The sequence below is a fragment of the Gracilinanus agilis genome, chromosome 2 (assembly GCF_016433145.1).
Source record: "Gracilinanus agilis isolate LMUSP501 chromosome 2, AgileGrace, whole genome shotgun sequence".
NCBI classification, from domain to species: domain Eukaryota; kingdom Metazoa; phylum Chordata; class Mammalia; order Didelphimorphia; family Didelphidae; genus Gracilinanus; species Gracilinanus agilis.
In genome coordinates this window covers 54,415,014-54,433,580 of record NC_058131.1, presented here as the reverse complement: position 1 = coordinate 54,433,580, position 18,567 = coordinate 54,415,014, and positions in this window count along the sequence as shown.

Below are 18,567 nucleotides of genomic sequence, written 5' to 3'. Positions count from 1 at the left end.
CTCCCCTCCTCTTCTCTTCCTCCTCCTCTCCTCTCCTCGCCTTCCTTCTCTCCTTTCCTAACCTTCTCCTCCCCTCCCCTCCTCTATTTCCCTTCCCTCCCCTCTCATTTTTTTCCTCTCCTCCTCTCCTCCCCTTCCCTTCCCTCCCCATCCTTCTTTTTGTCCCTGTCTGTCTCTTATATACACACATATTTTTTGCAGAAATACTGGCTTTTCTCTCTCCACTTGACCTCCATACCCTTCTCCTACAGGAAATATTTTTTTCCTCAGTGCTTTGCCCACCGGAATCCATCCCTCAGACCCAAAGTCACCCCCTACAAATAAACTCACCCACACCTTGAAAAATGAGTCATCTCACACACACACACACACACACACACACACACACACTCGCTCTCCCCCTCCTCCTCCACACATACCCACATACATCTCTCTTTAATACACACATTCTATACACAGGCCCAGATTACTCATCCCACACACATCACACACACCCACAGTCAAAATTCAGATACACTTCAGGCACATGTGCACATGGATGTGTGTGGTGCACTCACATACTTGCACGTATACACACACACACACACACACACACACACACACACACGGACATACACAGACACATTTTCCACCTATAGATATTTTCTAACTCTGTTAGATCACAGACGCAGGAACTTCCATTCACTCATTAAGCCGTGTGTCTATTTCCAGAATATGTCCATGAAGACAAATGGCTCCTATAAAACACTGTCCGTCTCTTTCAGAGCCATATTTAGTCTTTATTTCACATCCACCTGTTAGAGCTCATTCTTCTATTTTTTTTAACCCTAACCTGTTTTAGAATTGATATTAAGTATTGGTTTCAAGGCAGAGGGGCAGTAAGGACTAGGTAAATGGGGTTAAGTGACTTGCCCAGGGTCATGCAGCTACAAAGTGTCTGAAGCCAGATTTGAACCTAGGACCTCCTGTTTCCAGGCCTGGCTCTCTATCTACTGAGCAAAGCTTATTCTTTAAAGTCAACTCAAGTGCTACCACTTGCAATAAGATTTTCTTGATCTCTCAAGTCAGTAATGGCCTCTTTTCTCTCAATATTCTCTAGAATTTTGCTTGCCCCTTTCTTGTGGACTTAACATAATATTTTGTATTATGGTTATTTCTGTTTGTCATATCATCCTGCTTGGCTGTACTCTCCAGGAGGGAGGAGACCTAAGCTGGTAAATGCCTAACATAGAGCTCTGAACACAGCAGGTTCTTAATTCATGTTTGTGAAATAAATACAGATATAATGTCCTTGAGGATGACTTAAGTTACTAATGAAATTATGTGATTTGACTTCATTGAAAATTAATATTTGAACTGTTAATGCACTCTAAAGAATTTGTACCATAGCTCTTTGGAAATTTTGTTGTTCAATTACTTTTCAGTCATGTATGACTCTGCATGACCCCATTTAGGATTTTCTTGGCAAAGATACCAGAGTGGTTGCTATTTCCTTTTCTAGCTCAATTTTCCAGAGAGAAAATTGAGGCAAACTGGGTTAAGTGACTTGCCCAGGATCATGTAGCTAGTAAGTGTCTGAAGCCAGATTTAAACTCAGAAAGATGAGTCTTCCTGGCTTCCAGACTTCCCTGTATCCAATGAGCCACCTAGCTTCTCCTTGGAACTAGAATTGCAAAAATATGAAACATTGGGGAAAATATTCATGAAATGGTAGGTTGCATTTGTTGAAGTTTAGTGTCTGGAAGGAGGGAGGAGATAGGCACACTATGTACCTTGGACTGTTCAGATCCCATGTATGGTGTTGTTTTTCCTTTGGGTGCCACAGTTGAACCTTGATGGTCTGGAAGATGCTTAGAGGAGGGTGACAGGATTAAAATCATGCCCTATAAGAATCTGTTGAAGGAAATGGTGACACTTCACATATATAAAATAAGGCTTAGGGAGGAAATGTTTGCTCTCTTCAAACATCTGAAGAAATTGATTTTGGGGGGCTTAGTCTCACAGGTGAGAATTAGGACCCATGAGTGGAAGTTTACTGGGAGACAGACTTTGAGTAAATATAAGACAGAACTTCTTAACAATTAGAGATGCCACAAAATCAGCCACCTAGTTGGATAATGAGTTCTTTATCATTAGAGTGTTTTAGTAGAGTCTAGATAACTATTTATCATGGATATTTTGGAAGGAATTAATATTTTGGGTAGGGAGTAGACCAGATACAATACTTGTTATTTCAATCATTTCAATCTTGTCCAACTGTAAAGGCAGGTTTGGGGAAAGCAACCTTTTAGAACGTTGCAAGCTGGGGTTGATCCTGCCTTTACACCAACTCTTCATGACCCAGTATAGGATTTGGGGAAAGATAAGAGAATGTTTTGCCATTTCCTTTTCCAGATCTTTTTAAAGATGAAAAAAAAAAGTTGAAGGAGATAGGGTTGAGTGACTTGTTTAGGACTTCGCAGCTAGTAAATGTCTCAGACTAGATTAACACCCTGGAAGACGAATCTTCCTGACTTCAGGTCCAACATTCTATCCACTAGCCACTTAGTGGCCCAGATACAATAATACAATAAACATTTCTTAAGCACCTATCATGTATCAGGCATTGTGCTAAGTGCTGAAGACACAAAGAAGAAAAAGAAAGTCAGTCTCTGTCTTTAAGAAACTTATAGTCTAACAGGGAGGGGAGGAAGAAAACACAAAAAAGGATACTGAAAAGAGGAAGAGAAACTGCAGATCATCTCTCAAGCCCTTTTCATATTTGACCTGTGATTTATATTTTAAAAAATCAAAATGTCCAATTTCTGAAGGGACAAATCAAGTTGTATAGACACTGCCAATAAGAGCTCATTTTAGAAAGGAAAAGAAGGAAACTCCCACAATCAAAGATATGGGTGACTTCTAGAAGATTGCCTTTCATCTGCTTTTAAAGAAAAGAAAGAAAAAGTAGGGGGGGAAAAGACAGGTAAAAGTGAAGGAAAAGAAATCAAGAGTAGCTATCTTTTAGTTGCCAATTATAGCAGAAAAAAACAGTTATTTAAAAAACACTCTTCACCCCAACTGAACTCTAGAGCTGTTTGCCATTCTTTACATTATGAAGCCTCAGGCAGCCTGGTGAAGTATACAAAGAATGGACATCCTTTTAAAAGAGCTTACCTATTCAAGGAGTGACTAACTCAGATGTTGACAATTAACTTGGCTAACTCTAGGACAAGCACAGCTCAATCTTCTTTACCCTCTCCAGAGAGACCAGGCTAGAGAGGTGAAAGTTTTGGTGGGGAGAGAATCTGGAAACATTTAGAATTATCAACAAAAGTTTTATTTTCCTACCTCTGAGAACCTTTTGGTTTCTAAGCTAAAAAAAAAAGAAAAGGAAAAGGAAAAAATATGTTCTTAAGTCAATTTCTCCATTCTTCTTGTTTCAATGAAACCTGTCACCCCAAGTGACAGGAAAGATTGAGAAAGGGACAATTTTTTTCCATTTTACACCTGTAAGTAACACAAGCATGCCACAGTAATTTTGTGAGTAAATAAAATTCTATATGATGGCAAATATAAGGATCGTGAGAGCAGGAGCTTTTTTATTTTTTCTTTTGAATTCTCAGTGGCCTTGCACAGTATCTTAACATAGCAGATACTTAATCAAATGTTTCACCTTAGTTGAATGAAAGTGAGTGGGTGGTGTGTGTTAAAGCAAACTAGCTTCATGACACAGTAGAGAGAGCTCTAGAACTAGAGTTGGAGGATATGGGATCAAATCCCAACTCTGGCACTCACTACCCATGTAACTTTAGGCAAATCATTTCCCTTCCGTGGATCTCATTTATTTCTCTTCAAAACAACTGGATTAGACTAATTAATTTCCAAGATCCTTTCCAGCTTTAAGTTCCATGATCAAATACTTGATATAACAGATAGAATACTGGATCTGGAGTCAAATCCTGCCACAAATACTTAGTAGTTTTGTGACCTTGGGAAAGTAATTTAACCTCTGTCAGCCCATTTTTCTCATCAGTAAAATGGGGATAATGGTGGTATCTATCATCTTAAAGTGCTATATAAATCCTAAATCCCAAGTTCCAAAAAAAATAAAGTGACTTTAGATCTGTGAAGAGGACTGTAAAAGTAAATATCACATGTACTTCATTTCCCCCAATCATTTCTTTTCCTCATAAATATCTTCAATGGATATTTCCATGGATTCAGAATTTTCAGAGAGTTAAATCCCTAAGATCAATTCTTTCCATCTCTAAAATACTGTCAGCAACATACTGTTGCTCAATCTGTTCAGGACCTTGGAGAGTGGTCACCAGCACTTTCCCAGAGTTTCTATAAAATGTTGTTTGCTTCTTTTCATTGAGGCTTAAGCCCTCAGACCTCTTAGGGCCATCTCTTAAAACTAAAGCTCAAAGTTGCAGGAGAGAATAGCTTAGAAGTTACTCCACCTTTGCACTTGAGAATCAGAAAAATATACTCTTCTGTCATATCCACGTTTGGGGCCAATGAGACTTTACTGCTACAAGAAATTTCATGGAATATTTGCTCATTTTAGTTTTTCATCATTTTTGGTTCTAGCACTGCTTTGGATGGGTAGAAATGATCACACAATCGGAGAAGGAATGTTTTAGTGATAGGTCCAAGTAATCTTATCAGAATTCATAAAGACTGCTTTGACGATTGAGACTGATCTCTGCCTTGTGTATTCAGTTATCATAGGAACTACAGTTGGAATTTTGACTGTGTAACCAAAGGTTAGTATTGAACCTAATTGACTTTGTCCATAGCAGCTAACAAGATGGAGTATTCACCATAGCTTTTTCCAAACCAGCATTAATTGATTGATACTATAAATAATAGTAATAGTAGGAATTGTTAACCCTGTGTGCCGCTCTGATCTACAGATTCTTTTCCTCACGAGGATTCTGCTCTCTAAGTGGAGATTTAAAGGAAAGGAGAACTTTCCCCAATGTTTTCTTAATAAGATCAGCAAAACCTGGAAAACATAATTCTTTTTTTTTTAAATTTTTTTTTTTTAACCCTTGTACTTCGGTGTATTGTCTCATAGGTGGAAGATTGGTAAGGTTGGGCAATGGGGGTCAAGTGACTTGCCCAGGGTCACACAGCTGGGAAGTGGCTGAGGCCGGGTTTGAACCTGGGACCTCCTGTCTCTAGGCCTGACTCTCACTCCACTGAGCTACCCAGCTGCCCCCAAACATAATTCTTTTAACAAATCATGTTGTGGTTTCCTGATCAGCGATTCTGTTTAGTTACTAGTTGTTAGTTCTTTCTCTTGAATGATATTTTGTTGAGTTTTTTTTTGCATGAATAAGATGTAGTTTTCTGAATATTGCTGATAATATAGTAAGAGTGACATGACGAATATTTGGAAAATATTTTTACATATGTTTTTGCTGCTTCTTTGTATCCTCAGCACTTAGCACAGTGCCTGGCACACAGTAGGTACTTATAAATAATAGTTCTGTTTGATTGATTGATATCATTCTATTTTGTCCTCAGAATTGTTCAAATATGTCTGTTTGGTCTTCAGAATGACTTTATGAAAAGTTAGTGTTATGGTCTCCATTTTATAGATGAGGAGATGGAGGCCCACAGAGGTGAAGTGATTTGTTTATAGTCAGATTAAAGAGCTGGAACTTGACCTCAGTTCTTCTGTCTGAATCTATGTCTATTTCCACTATACCATTGTCTCTTAAAACAGATGTCTTTTGGGGTGTGTGTGTGTCTAGTTGGCTCAGTGGGTTGAGAATCAAACCTAGAGATGGGAAGTCCTGCATTCAAATCTGCCCTCAGATGGTTTCTGGCTGTGTGACCCTGGGCAAGTCCTAGCCCTTGCCATGTAAGAGTTTTTATTTTAAGTGAAAAAACCAATTAATGTCCAAGATGATGTTTAGAGGGGTTTTCTGTGGATTCTCTTATCTATAACTTCCTAAATTTCTGTTGGCAGTGAAAATACACCTTAGTTGTGCTTTTGATGCAGAATATGACATTTTAAAAAGAGAATAGAGCGATGGAGGGAGAAAGTGAGATGTGAGGCTTCTCAGTAGGATTAGAATTTCAGAACTGCAGTTCCTTGTTCACATGCCTTGTTTGGAAAATGACTTTGTATGTTCATGTAAGAATATGCCAAAAAACACTCATGTTGAGTCTCTTCTGGACAAGAAAGCCCAGTAAATCTCTTTGTTTTGCTTTTTCTTGTCTTTTTGATCCTGATGACTGAATTTAGTCAGTCATTCACCAAAAAAAATAACATGTGACTCACTCTAGTCTAGGTGCTCTAGGGGAGGTATACATACACATAAACCAGAAGACATGGCTCCTTCCTTCATGGAGTTTACAATCTTGTAGGAGAGCATGAATCCATATACCTTGAACCACGCCAGATATTAAGAGAGAAGGGAAGGGCAGAAGTGCCAGGCATTGTGTTAAGAGGTTAACAAATGTTCTCATTTGATCCTAACATCAACCCTGGAACTAAGGTGTTCTTATGATCCCTATTTTATAGTTGAGGAAACTGAGGCAGACAGGGGTTAAGTGACTGACTAGATTCACATAGCTAGTATATCTCAGCTGAATTCGAACTCAGGTCTTTCTGATTCTAGGTCAGAGGAAGGAAAAGTTACCATAGGCTGGAGTGAGTCCTTCTTGGAAGATAGACCTAGAACTAGACTTTGAAGGATGGATCAGACTTGGTCGATAGAGGGGAAGAGAGAGAAGGATAATAGCTTGAATAAAGACTCACAATTGGTTAGACTAGGTGTGCTAAGGGGATTAATGAGTGGTAGAGTCTGGGTAGAGCAGAGGGTTTGTATAGGCAAGGAATAGGAGACAAGACTGAAGATGAAGTTGGAGGCCAGGCTGTGCCTCTCTCTTGCTTCCCTGAAGCCTTTCCTCTAACGATCTCTCGTGGGAGAGTACTCGTTTCCCGAGAGGGTGAAGTGCCCACTAAAGAAGAAAAACTACCCAGCAAGCTCTCTGGTGTTTGGTAATAATTACTTCTTGCTCATTAGGCTTTAGTCAGTAGATACTTTAATGGCTGGAGCCTGGGATCATTTTACAGGCAGAGAGAAGCACATCTTTGGGCTAAAAGGAAGTTAGGTTTGATGCCATCCATTTCTTTTTCTTTTTGAGAGGGAGACAATTCAAGCCAAAGCAGTCTGAGGGAATGCGGAGGATTGGAGGACTTTCTGGCATTGCCCATGGTCCTGCCAATGTCTAACTCCAATGTTTGTATATAGTAGAAATAGATTACCTTGTGGGTATCTCTCTTTGTGGGTTATCTATGGCAAACTTAAAATCCCAGGAAGAATTTCTCTTCCTTACTCACTGTGACCTTTGTGTGTGTGTGTGCACGCACATGCACATGTATGTGTGTATGTTTGGGGGGAAGGGGTAATGTGTGTGTTTGTGTGTTTATGTATGTGTGTGTTTTCAAGAAATGCAAATTAATTTAAATATACATTTAAGAAAAACATGTGTAGGAAGGAAATCTGCAGAAAAAAGTCTCTTCAGATGTCTTCTAAATCTTAGTGTGAATGTTTTTTTAATCAGAATAGAATGGTTACAACTGATAAATACCTTAGGACAGAATGCCAGAGCTGGATGGGATTTTGGGACCTAGAATATCAGCACCTATAGGACTCTCAGAACAAGGAATGTCAGGACCTTAGAACATAGATTGTCAGACCTAGAAAGGACCTTTGAACATAGAAGGTTAGGATTGGAGTGAACTCTTAGAAGATGGATTATCAGATCCAGAAGGGCCCTTAAGACATAGAATGTCAGAACTGGAAAGAACCTCTAGAACATGGATTATTAGGGTGGAAGGGCATTTAGGACATAGAATTCCAGAGCTGGAAGAAACCCTTAAAATGTGGATTTTGGGGGCGTGAAGGGAGCTAAGAACATAAAATAGCAGTACTTGAAGGCACTCGAGAACATGAATTGTCAGAACTAGGAAGGATCTTTGAACATAGAATGTCTAAGTTAGAAGGCACATTGGAACACATAATGTTAGAGTTGAAAGAAACTCTGGAACAGGGAATATCTGAGCTGAGAAGGACCTCTGAAATCATCTAGTTCAATCATATCATTTGGAAAGTGAAGCCCAGAAGTGGCTTATCTAGCCCATGCTGAAAAAAGTGGCAGAATCATATTTGAACCCTGGTCTCCTGACTTGTGCTCTGTGTGACCGTGACTACACCTGTTATTTAGGTTATCCATGGTGCTGAGTCCCTGCAGTGGTGTGAACAAACATTTGAGTTTGTGTGTTATTTTGTGTGGCTTGACTGCTGCCAGGTACCCCTAGGGAGTAAATTCATTAGTTACCCACCAGAGAATGGAGCATATTTATAGCAGAGGTCAGTGTTCTGGGATGGTTCAAACAGTCCCACAGTAGTGAGCCAGCCAGAAGTACCTGCCGAGTGTTCACAGGTGCAGAGCGTTGGCTAGGATTCTGAGTAAAGAACAGAAGGTGCTTACAAACCAAAACACTGACTGGCAATGTGGGATAGCACTGAGCCCTAGGCTGGGGCTCAGGAGACCTTGGCACTATTTCTGGCACCATCATAGACTCACCAAGCACCTTTGCACATGTTCTCTGATCTTCTCAGCTTCAGTCTCCTCATCTGTGAAAGGGGCTAAACAGAGCCTTAAACAGCAAGGCTGGGATCGTCTTTCAAAGTATGGTTGGAAATAAGGTATTAGATAGCCACATTTCTTCTTATCACAGATGGTATACTCTGGAAGTTTTGTTTCAATTTGGGTCCCAAGTTCCAAGGAAAAGAATATTTTTCTGCCTAAACTAGTGGCATTTGAGCATTTGGGGGATGCTTTGGTTTTCAGATGAGTTGTGGCATGGTCATTCCACCAGAAATGTATCTGGGGCCAGGAATCCTGCATCCAAATTCTGGCTCCAACTGTGTGGACATGAATAGAAAAGTCATTTTACATCTCTGAACCTCATTTTCCCCATCAGTAAAATGGGGACAATAATACCTCCCTCAGAGGGTTGCTGTAAGGAAAATGTTTTGTTATCCTAAAAGGATTGCAAGAGAGAGAGGGTAGCCCAGCCTAGTGGATAGTATGCTGACCTCAGAGTCAGGAAGTCCTAACTGTGAAAACTATTGGCTTGGTGACCTTGACCAAATGATTTAATAGACAACCCTTGAAGACCGTAAATTGCAGGACAGGCATTTGTTTCCATTGGTAGGGGGAATTTTTTTAAATTAAAAAACTAAAAACAACAAAACAACAAAACAACCCTTACCTTCCATTTAGAATCAATACTGTGTATTGGTTCCAAGACAGAAGAGTGGTAAAGGCTAGGCAATGGGGGTTAAGTGACTTGCCCAGGGTCACACAGCTAGGAAGTGTCTGAGGTCAGATTTGAACCCAGGACATCTCTTCTCTGGGCCCAACTCTCAATCTACTGAGTCCCCCTGGTAGAGGGAATTCTTCTATGAGCTCCCTATATGGATGAAATAATGTCTGATAAAAAACCACAAACCATGTAAATGTAAGTTAATTTGTTAATTGATTTCAGCTATGTGCCTTTCTCTATTACAGATTGCAGCCCTAAACTCTTAGCATAATAACTGATATAGAAAGAGCACTTAATTAAAAATGTTTGTTGACTTGACTAGTGTAGCCAATCAGAAGATCTGAGTTCCAGTTTTGGCTCTGTCTCTAACTAGCAGTAAAAAATTGGTGAGATCCTTTAATGTCTTTCACTTTCTTTAACTGTAAATTAAAGGAAATTTAGCAGTTCACCTCTGTAGTCTCTTACAATTCCAAACATTTTGTGATTCTGAGATTTCCTGACCCATATATGCTTTGGTAGAGTGTCTGTTTGAGTTTTTTGGGTGGGAAAAGAAATCATCACATGGTAACTAATCATTTGGTAATCAACGTTTCCTAGTCCTAGCATCATTGAATCATAAATTCAGGAGCTGGAGAATACTTTTTGAGATCATTTAGTCCAAACTCTTCATTTTACTTTTGAGGAAACTGAGGTCTATGGAGGTGTATTTGCTTGTTTGTTGTTTCCCTTATTAGATCACAAGCTCCTTGAATGCAGGAACTTTCTTTATGTCTCTTTTTATATCCCTAACATTTAGCACTATGCCTGGTGTGTAGTAAGCTCTTGATGAATGCTTATTGATTGATTGATTGATTGAAAGTGACTATCGTGGAGGAAACTAAATGGTCCAGTGATTTGAAAGCCAGACCTAGAGATGGGAGGTCCGGGATTCAAATCTGGCCTCATATACTTCCTAGCTATATGACCTTGGGCAAGTCACTCCTTCTCCCCCCACCCCTCCCAGTGTCCCCTTACTGATTTTCTTCCTTGGAACCAATACACAGTATTGATTCTAAGATGGAAGGTAAGGATTGAAAAAAAAGTGGCTTACCCATAGTCACATTCCTAGTATGTGAGATTCAAATATGGGATTCAAACCCACATCTTCTGATTCTAGACCAAGGGCTCTTGAGATGACAGCCCTTTCCAGCCTGATAGGATTAGCTAGAGCTTAGGCCTGAAGAGATTCTTAAAGACTTCCTAGAATCAACTCTACAGCATAGTGAAGTCTCCTCTCCTTCTTTTCTCTCTCTTTTCCTCTCGTCCTTTGATATTTTCTATTAAACCCCCCCCCAACTAGATGGCTTTATACATATTTTTTTGGGGGGATGGTTTCTGCCTGAGCCTCTATTCCCCTCTCCTTCTCTCACTCAGATCTAGTCAGGGCCATCAGTTTGGGAAAATGAACATAGTTGTTCATTTTTGAAGCCTGTGTCTTTCTGCTCTCATTCTCATGGAGCTGACTGTGTTGACCCAATGATAGGGTGTGATCTCGTAGGAGACATGGGGAAATTTAAATCCAAGTGGGAACCAAGGAAGAAATAGATGATTCAGAAAGCATTTATTAAGCATTTAGCACCTGCTATAGGCTGCATTGTGTGATAGGGATCCAGAGAGGAGGCTAAAACAGTCCTTTACTGAGACCGGAGGGGGTAAATATTTATATAGATAAGTATATACAAAATATGTATGGAATAAATATGAAGGTGGGAGTAAAAATCAGTAGAGACATGGGGATTGGGTACACATAGGCTTATTCATAGAGATAATGGTTCTCCTTTCCTAGTCATATCTCAGAGGGTGTGGACAGACCCTCATTCATTAGGTAAAGTGGACAGAGCCCTGGACCTGGAGTCAGGAAGACTTGAATTCAAAACATGCCTTAGACACTTACTAGATATCTGACCCTGGGCAAGTCACTTAACATCTGGCTGCCTCAGTTTCTTCCTCTGTAAGATGAGTATTCTTAATAACACTTACTTCCCAGGATCATTTTAAGCATCAAATGAGATGATGTTTTGCAAACTTTAAAGTGCAGTATAAATGTTAGCTATTATTTACAAATATCAGTGTGTCTAGGGAAATTTCAGAGCAGAATTCCTCAAAATGAGGTTTTAATAAGTGAAAGAGGCCTAAGAACACTGGGATACCAAAGTTGTGAATAGCTACCAGCCAGGTATTCCTTCTTTACTTCTTCTCCAGTTTTCTTCCCTTCTTTTCTCTCTCTTTCCTTTCGCCCATTCTTTGCAAGAATCTGAGAATCCCAGAATTGAAAGAGATTTTGGAGGACATCTAGTTTATTCTCTACTTGAATAAGAATCCCCATCTCTTCCTTTCTCCCTTTACCTATTTTCTCTTCCTTACTAGTACTTGAGATCAACAATGAACAATTATATTCAACTAGTATTAATTTAGGGCAGCTAGGTAGCCCAGTGCTGGGCTTGGAATCAGGAATCTTCATGAGTTCAAATATGACCTTAGACACTAGCTATGTGAACTTGAGCAAGTCACTTAATCCTGTTTGCCTCAACTTCTTCATCTGTAAAATGAACTGGAAAAACAAATGGCAAACCATTCCAGTACGTTTGCCAAGAAAGTCCTAAATGGGGTCACAGAGTCAGACATGACCAAAACGACTGGACAACAACAATATTATTGAACATCTTCTCTTTCTGTTGAAACTCTACTCTTTCTGAACCAGATAACACATTTAACCCAGGTAGCACATAATCTAGATGGATTGCATATTAAAGATGAATGATGGTGTTAAGAAGAAAACTAAAGATGCAGAGCTTCAAACATTGGTGATCTCACAGAGGAGGTAGGATTGTTTGCAAAATAAACTTTTAATAAAATTTTGATAGTTGAAAACTGCATTAAGACTTTTGGGACATCCCATATAGGGTTGTTTCTTTTTTTTTGGATGGGGTACAGGGGACAAGGGGAGAGACTAAGGAGATGGAAGCAGGTAGAGGAGTACTTTGGGGAATTACCTTGGATGAGGGTCATGATGAAAGAAAGACTAATGAACTAGACTCCCAGTCAACCTAAAAAAGGACTTTAAAACTGTTAATCCATGAATTTCTGCTCATGGGCCTGAAAAAGATGGATAGTTGATTGCCTTTGTTGGGAAATCTCTTTGTATCATTCTATCTCAAGTTTTATTGATAGGGTACAACAAAGTTTATCTTGGTTGCTTTACTTTTAAAATAACAGCACCCAAGGGAAAATTGACACTCATTCTCAGGGTTAGGTCTTCTTTATTGAAAATGTGGGCTTGTTGTCAGAAGGCACAAGGGCTGTGAGGTGGGCCCCATGGTTGTTTTCCTTGGGGAAGGAGGGCTGGGCTCCTTAGCCCTTGGCCTTGACTGCCCTTCTCTGGTAGACTGGGGCCAGGTGGAATCCCCACTGTGAAGATGCAATTCTTCATTCTTGCTGTATCATCTGTAATGAGCTCGTTGTACTTTGGCTCTTACCATCTGCCTAGAAGGGAGGAAGTCTGGGAAGTCAGGAGGCCCCTGATTGACCTGCCTGAGTAACCTTGGGGCTGTCTCAGGCTGCCATGTTAGATAATGGGGGTGGCAAGAATCAGCATGGTGTCATGGAGAGCTGGTTTGTAGTCTCAAATCTGCTCCCAACTAGCAAGCTTGTTGACATATAGTGAGGAATTTAGAAGCATAACTGGGCCTATAGACAGGCAGAAAGATGGACAGATTGTCCCCAGAAGAGCCAAAGAGGCTGATCCTCATTTTAGAACAAGGCTCTATTGGTACAGCCCTTCCCTATGCACTTTCAGCAGGCTCCAAAAAGGCTTCTGAGGTCCTCATAGGAAAGCTTGAGGTTCAGAAAATGTTAGTGGGTAGACTTATCATCTCTTTAATGTTCATGCCACCCTAGAAGAAAGCCAGATTTAACCCCAGAGACTCAGAAGCATCCAATGAAATTCTCCTTGCCTTTTTAAAAATCTTCCCTTTGATCTCGAGAAAAAGCCCATTCAAAATTTTCTGAGTCACAGTAGTTCATCTTCCTTTAAGGTCCCCTGTACCATTCTTGAAAAAGGTTTCTCACATTGGCTGACAGAGAGGAGTCCTAAGATTTGGGAGTCAGTGTTGTGATGAGGCATTCTTCCCTAATAATCAGGATTACTGGTTCCTGCCTTTAAAGAGGGGCAGAGGATTCACGTGCAAATCTCTGACCTGTCTAATATTAATACTTCTGGACCCAAAGCTACCCACACCCATAAGGCAATGAGAATAGGTACAAATAATGCTCATAGTAGGATCAGAGTCTTACTCCTAGTAGTATCCTACTTGCTGACTCACCAGCTTCCTGGCCCCTGGCCCTGCCTGCCTTCTGGAACTTAAGGTTGTCCTTTTATGGTCTTGACTGACCACCTCAGACTTCAGTCCTCTGTCCCCCTCTCATTATGCCTAGGGTATCTGTCAGGTTCTTCATGCTTATTTGGGCTTCTACTTTGTGAACTATCCTTCTCAACCTGTCTTGTGGCTAATGAATACCATGGAGGATTGGAACTCTGTTGACTAATCTCTGGAGAGAAGGAAGTTGGAATGGATGTTTTTTTTTACGTTCCTTTCATTATTCTATGATACTTTGAAGTCAGAAAGATGTTTCACATTCTTGCATCTTTCACCAATTTGTCTGTTCTCCTGCACCCTTCTTTCTCTCCCATTTGGATCCTCTGAGTGGGTGTACATTGGGAGGGTTAAATATGGTGGTTGGGTTGAGTGGCTCACATACCCATTGAAGGGTCTCTGTGGTAGCAGAGTAGACTTTTCAGTGAGCTGTAGCTGCAGAGCGTGCTGACCGTGTTGTAATTTGGGTCAGCCTTGGGTGAAGGTACAGTCCGTAGACCTCCTTGATTATGGTTATTAGAGTTCTGTGGTAATGATTGTGCTGCCACATGTATAGAGAAGGTGTCAAAGATCTTGCCTGAATTAATAGCAGGCTATTTCTCCAATTTTGTAAGGTATAATTAATCCCACTAAGTTTTTAACGAAGGCCAGTTTGGGCCATTTGGCCCTAATAGGAATAGGAAGTCTTATTGTGTCCTCTATAAGCTGCATCTTTTTAATGATTATTATCAAATAGGGCTAGGAAATGCCAATCAGATCCTGGTTCAGAGAACTTCACAAAGAGGAAGACAGATTTGGAGTTGTAAAGAATCTTGGAGGATACTTAATCCATCTGGTACCAGGACTGAACTGGAATCCCCTTGATAACCTCCTTGTCTCTGCTTGAAAACTTGGAGGGAGGGAATTTTCATTGTCTCCTGAGACAGCCCAGTCCACTTAAGGACAGTTCTGATTGTGAAAAAGTGGTTTTTAAAAAAAGGTTCAAGTCTAAATCTGCCTTTTTTTTTTTTTTTTTGCAGTATTTACCCATTAGAACAATATCCCATTTGATGCTGAGGTCAGTCACAGCTCTCTAAAAGGCTCAGTTCTTTTTCTTTTAAACTCCAAGTACTTTCAAATGGATCTGTGATCCCATGGATGTGGATATCCCCACCAGTCATAGATCGTAAGCTATTCATTCCTGCACATCCTTGTTTCTGCCCTTCCATAAGTTGGATGTGGGGTTCTGCCCAACATCCTGGAACTTTTCTTGCTTTTAACTTAATGCTATGAGCATATCAGTTGACCACCCAGGACCATACTTAAACCTTCCAAAGTACCCTAAACACTCTCAGAGATTCAAATGGGAGAAAAATAAGATGTTAGAGAATCTTGAACCTCAAGACACAAGCTTGCCAGAGACCCAAATACATGAAGTCTGACCTCTTAGAATCATAGACTATTAAATGGACCAAATAAAACAGGTAGTCCAAATTCCTTCTTTCTGGAGGCTGATCATCAGAGATCTAATTCTCCAAGTTGTTCACTAGCCACAACAAGGCACCTTATCCCTCATTTTCACCATGTGACTACTCCATCTTTTTTGTACAGTTCAGTGTCTGAGGTTTTGGTATAGTAGAAAAAGCACTGACTTTGGAATCAGAGCATCTGTCTGGGTTTCAAATCTTGCCTCTATTGCTGACTACTTGTGTGACCTTAGGCAAGTGACTTAACTTCCCTGGACTTTAACTTCTTTGTCTATTAAATAAGGGGGTTGTCCTCTGAGGTTCTCTTTAGCACCCAGCTTTGTTAATTCATTCATGACATTCTTTCCTCTGCTTCTCCTTTGTAATCTCTTGTTACTGTGTTACAGCTTTCTCATTTCTACCATGCTCCTTTCCATTGTTTTCTGTGTGTTACTCATTTTAAATAATTTGCATACCTTAGTGTCTTGTAGCCACACAACAAGAATATTGGTTTTAAAAAGATGAGTTTTTTTTTTTCAGGAAGAAATTTGGGGCCAATAAGAGAATTTTGTAATTTCCCATTCCATTCTGCTTTTCCTCCTCTTGTCCAGATCTGATCCTAACTCATCATTCATTTGAAGTATCTGACCAAGATTTCAATATAGATATATTATAGACTTTTTGCCCAACTGTGTATCATAGTCCAAACAACATTCTTGATCCACTTGGTTTTGCCTGGGTGAATAAGTAAGGCCAATTTTTGAGTTATTAGGGATTTCATCCAGGAGAATCTGCATTGTTCCAATCATCATGCAATTATCATAATGGCATCCACAAAAAGATTAAGAGTTATTAGTGTGTTTTTAGTTTTTTGTTTTTGCATCGTGGAGCCCTTTGACAGTCTGGAGAAGCCTGTAGACCTCTTCTCAGAAGAATGACATTTAAACAAATTCATAATTGAGGAAATGCCAAATTTAAAAGCATGAAATAAAATTCATGAGACTGCAATGGAAACCAATTATATTGAAATACAGTAATCAACATATTAAAAAAGACATTCACAGACCAATCCTTCTTGGATTAGGTACATTGATTAAGGTTAGAAGTCACTGAAACCAGTTTTTTCATTTATATACCTCCACTGAGCTCTTGTTACTTCACTGAGGTTGGAGTTGGGAGATAAGTGCAGTCAGAACACTTCTAGTTCTGGTTACATCATTTACTAATTGTATGATTTGGGGGAAGTTAATTCTCTAAGACTCATTTTTCTTTTTCTTTTCTTTTTTCTCTTTTTTTAATTTTTAAAATTTTTATTTTGAATATTTTCTCCTAGTTACATATTTCATGTTCTTTTCCTCTCCCCCAAACTTCACTAACCTCCCTGAGCCAACACACAATTTCATTTTTCTTATTTGTAAAGTTTGCCTTGTTAACTGTCCCCTTTTATGAGGATCATAAAAGGTAATGTGTGTAAAGTTCTTTGTACTACTTTATATATGTATATGGATATGTGTATACACACACCATACACACATATTATAGTCTTCATTCAGAAAAGGGCTCATCTGGGCAGCTTGTTGGCCTTCCTTTGATTGAATCCTAACTAGATTGCTTCTCACTGTATTTTCTTAGATTTCACTCAGTACAGTTTTCATTGAGTCAAAAAGCAGGACTTTGCTTCTTTTCCTTTGATAACAGAGACGTAGACCAATGTAGTCCTATTAAGGAAGGATTTATGTAATTTTCCATTTAAAGTGAACCTTAAATATAGAATCAGAACACAGAATTTCAGTTAGAAGGACTTCAACTTTTGTCCAACCTACTCTCCCCAAAGAATCCCTACTCTCACATAAATAACTGACAAGTGGTCATCTAACCTTTGCTTCAAGATCTCCAGAAAGGCAGCCCATTTACTTTTGGACAGCTCTAGGAAGTTAGGAAGTTTTTCTTGACTTTTTTTTTTCCTGATACAACTTCAATTTGCCTTCTGTAACTAAAAACAATTTTTTTCTGGTTCTGCCCACTCAGGACAAACAGAACAAATTGAATCTCTCTTCCTCATAATAATTTTATTTCTACTGTAAACTTCTTCATTTTTATTCCCTTCATTCTTTATTCCCTTCCATAAAGCCTTGCTCCCCTTCTCTTCTTTCCTTTTCTCTCTCTCGTAGTTTTATTGATACATTCTGTTTTTACATATAGTTATTTCCAGAAATACTCCTCACTCTGACTCCTGAGTGAACCTCCCCTTCCAACAACAACAAAAGTAAACAAAACCAACCCATATAGGGACGACATCTGACAGCAGTTGTAATATCCCATACTTATAGTCTGCTGCTTTTGAGATACTCAAATAAAGTCATTAAGTCCCCCAACCATTCTCGTTTGCAGGTTAAACATACCTATTTTGTTTAATACTTTATCATCTCCAGTGAAGGAAGATTTTGATAACATGGTTGTATTCTGCCCCACATCTTTTTTCTTTTTAGTATCAATGAGGATTTTTTGGGGGATTATACATGTATTACCATGCAGAATATATTTCCATATTATTCATTTCGGTAAGTGAATAATCTTATAAAGCCAAAACCTCAAAATGCCCCACATCTTCTGAAGAGCAAGACATACTTTGCTGAAAGAGCAGAAATCTATAGGATTGCTGTCAGCATTGACAAACACCTTTTTTCTTGTATCCTTTTTGTGGATTATTTATTAATTCTAATTAAATTCCTTGAAGAGCCAATTTTCAATAAACAGTAGAAAAAGCTCAGACTTACCTATTTTCTAGCCTTCCCATGAATGCATGACTTCATGAGTATGAGTACTATGGCCACTGCTGTCCCATTATAACTCTTCTTCACCTTTTCCTCTGGTGTATTTCTTGTTCATGTTCTGAAGTGAAAGAGGCTATCTCGGGAACTGATTAGTTCTGCAATCACAACATCTTCAAACAGACTGGATGATCACTTGTTGGGGAGGTAGTGGAGGGGATTCTTGTTCAGGTACAAGTTGGACCAGATGGCCTTTGATGTCCTTTTTGCTCTGGGATTCTGTGACTTTATAAAAATGTTTCCTTGTAAATTCTTCATAGAAATTCTTCCTTGGATATACACAAAAGACATGACACTACTAACTTCTTAGTGCATTTTCTGTGCCTTCATTCAGGATAGTTTTGGGAGTTGCTACGTTAGTATGGCTTTGTCTGATTAAGAGATTGGGTAGTTCATGTAAGAAATTGTGCAATGTATCTGGAAAAAGCCTTACTCTGTCTCTGTCTGCCTGTCTGTCTTTTTCTTTCCTTCCTTCCTTCCTTCCTTCCTTCCTTCCTTCCTTCCTTCCTTCCTTCCTTCCTTCCTTCCTTCCTTCCTTC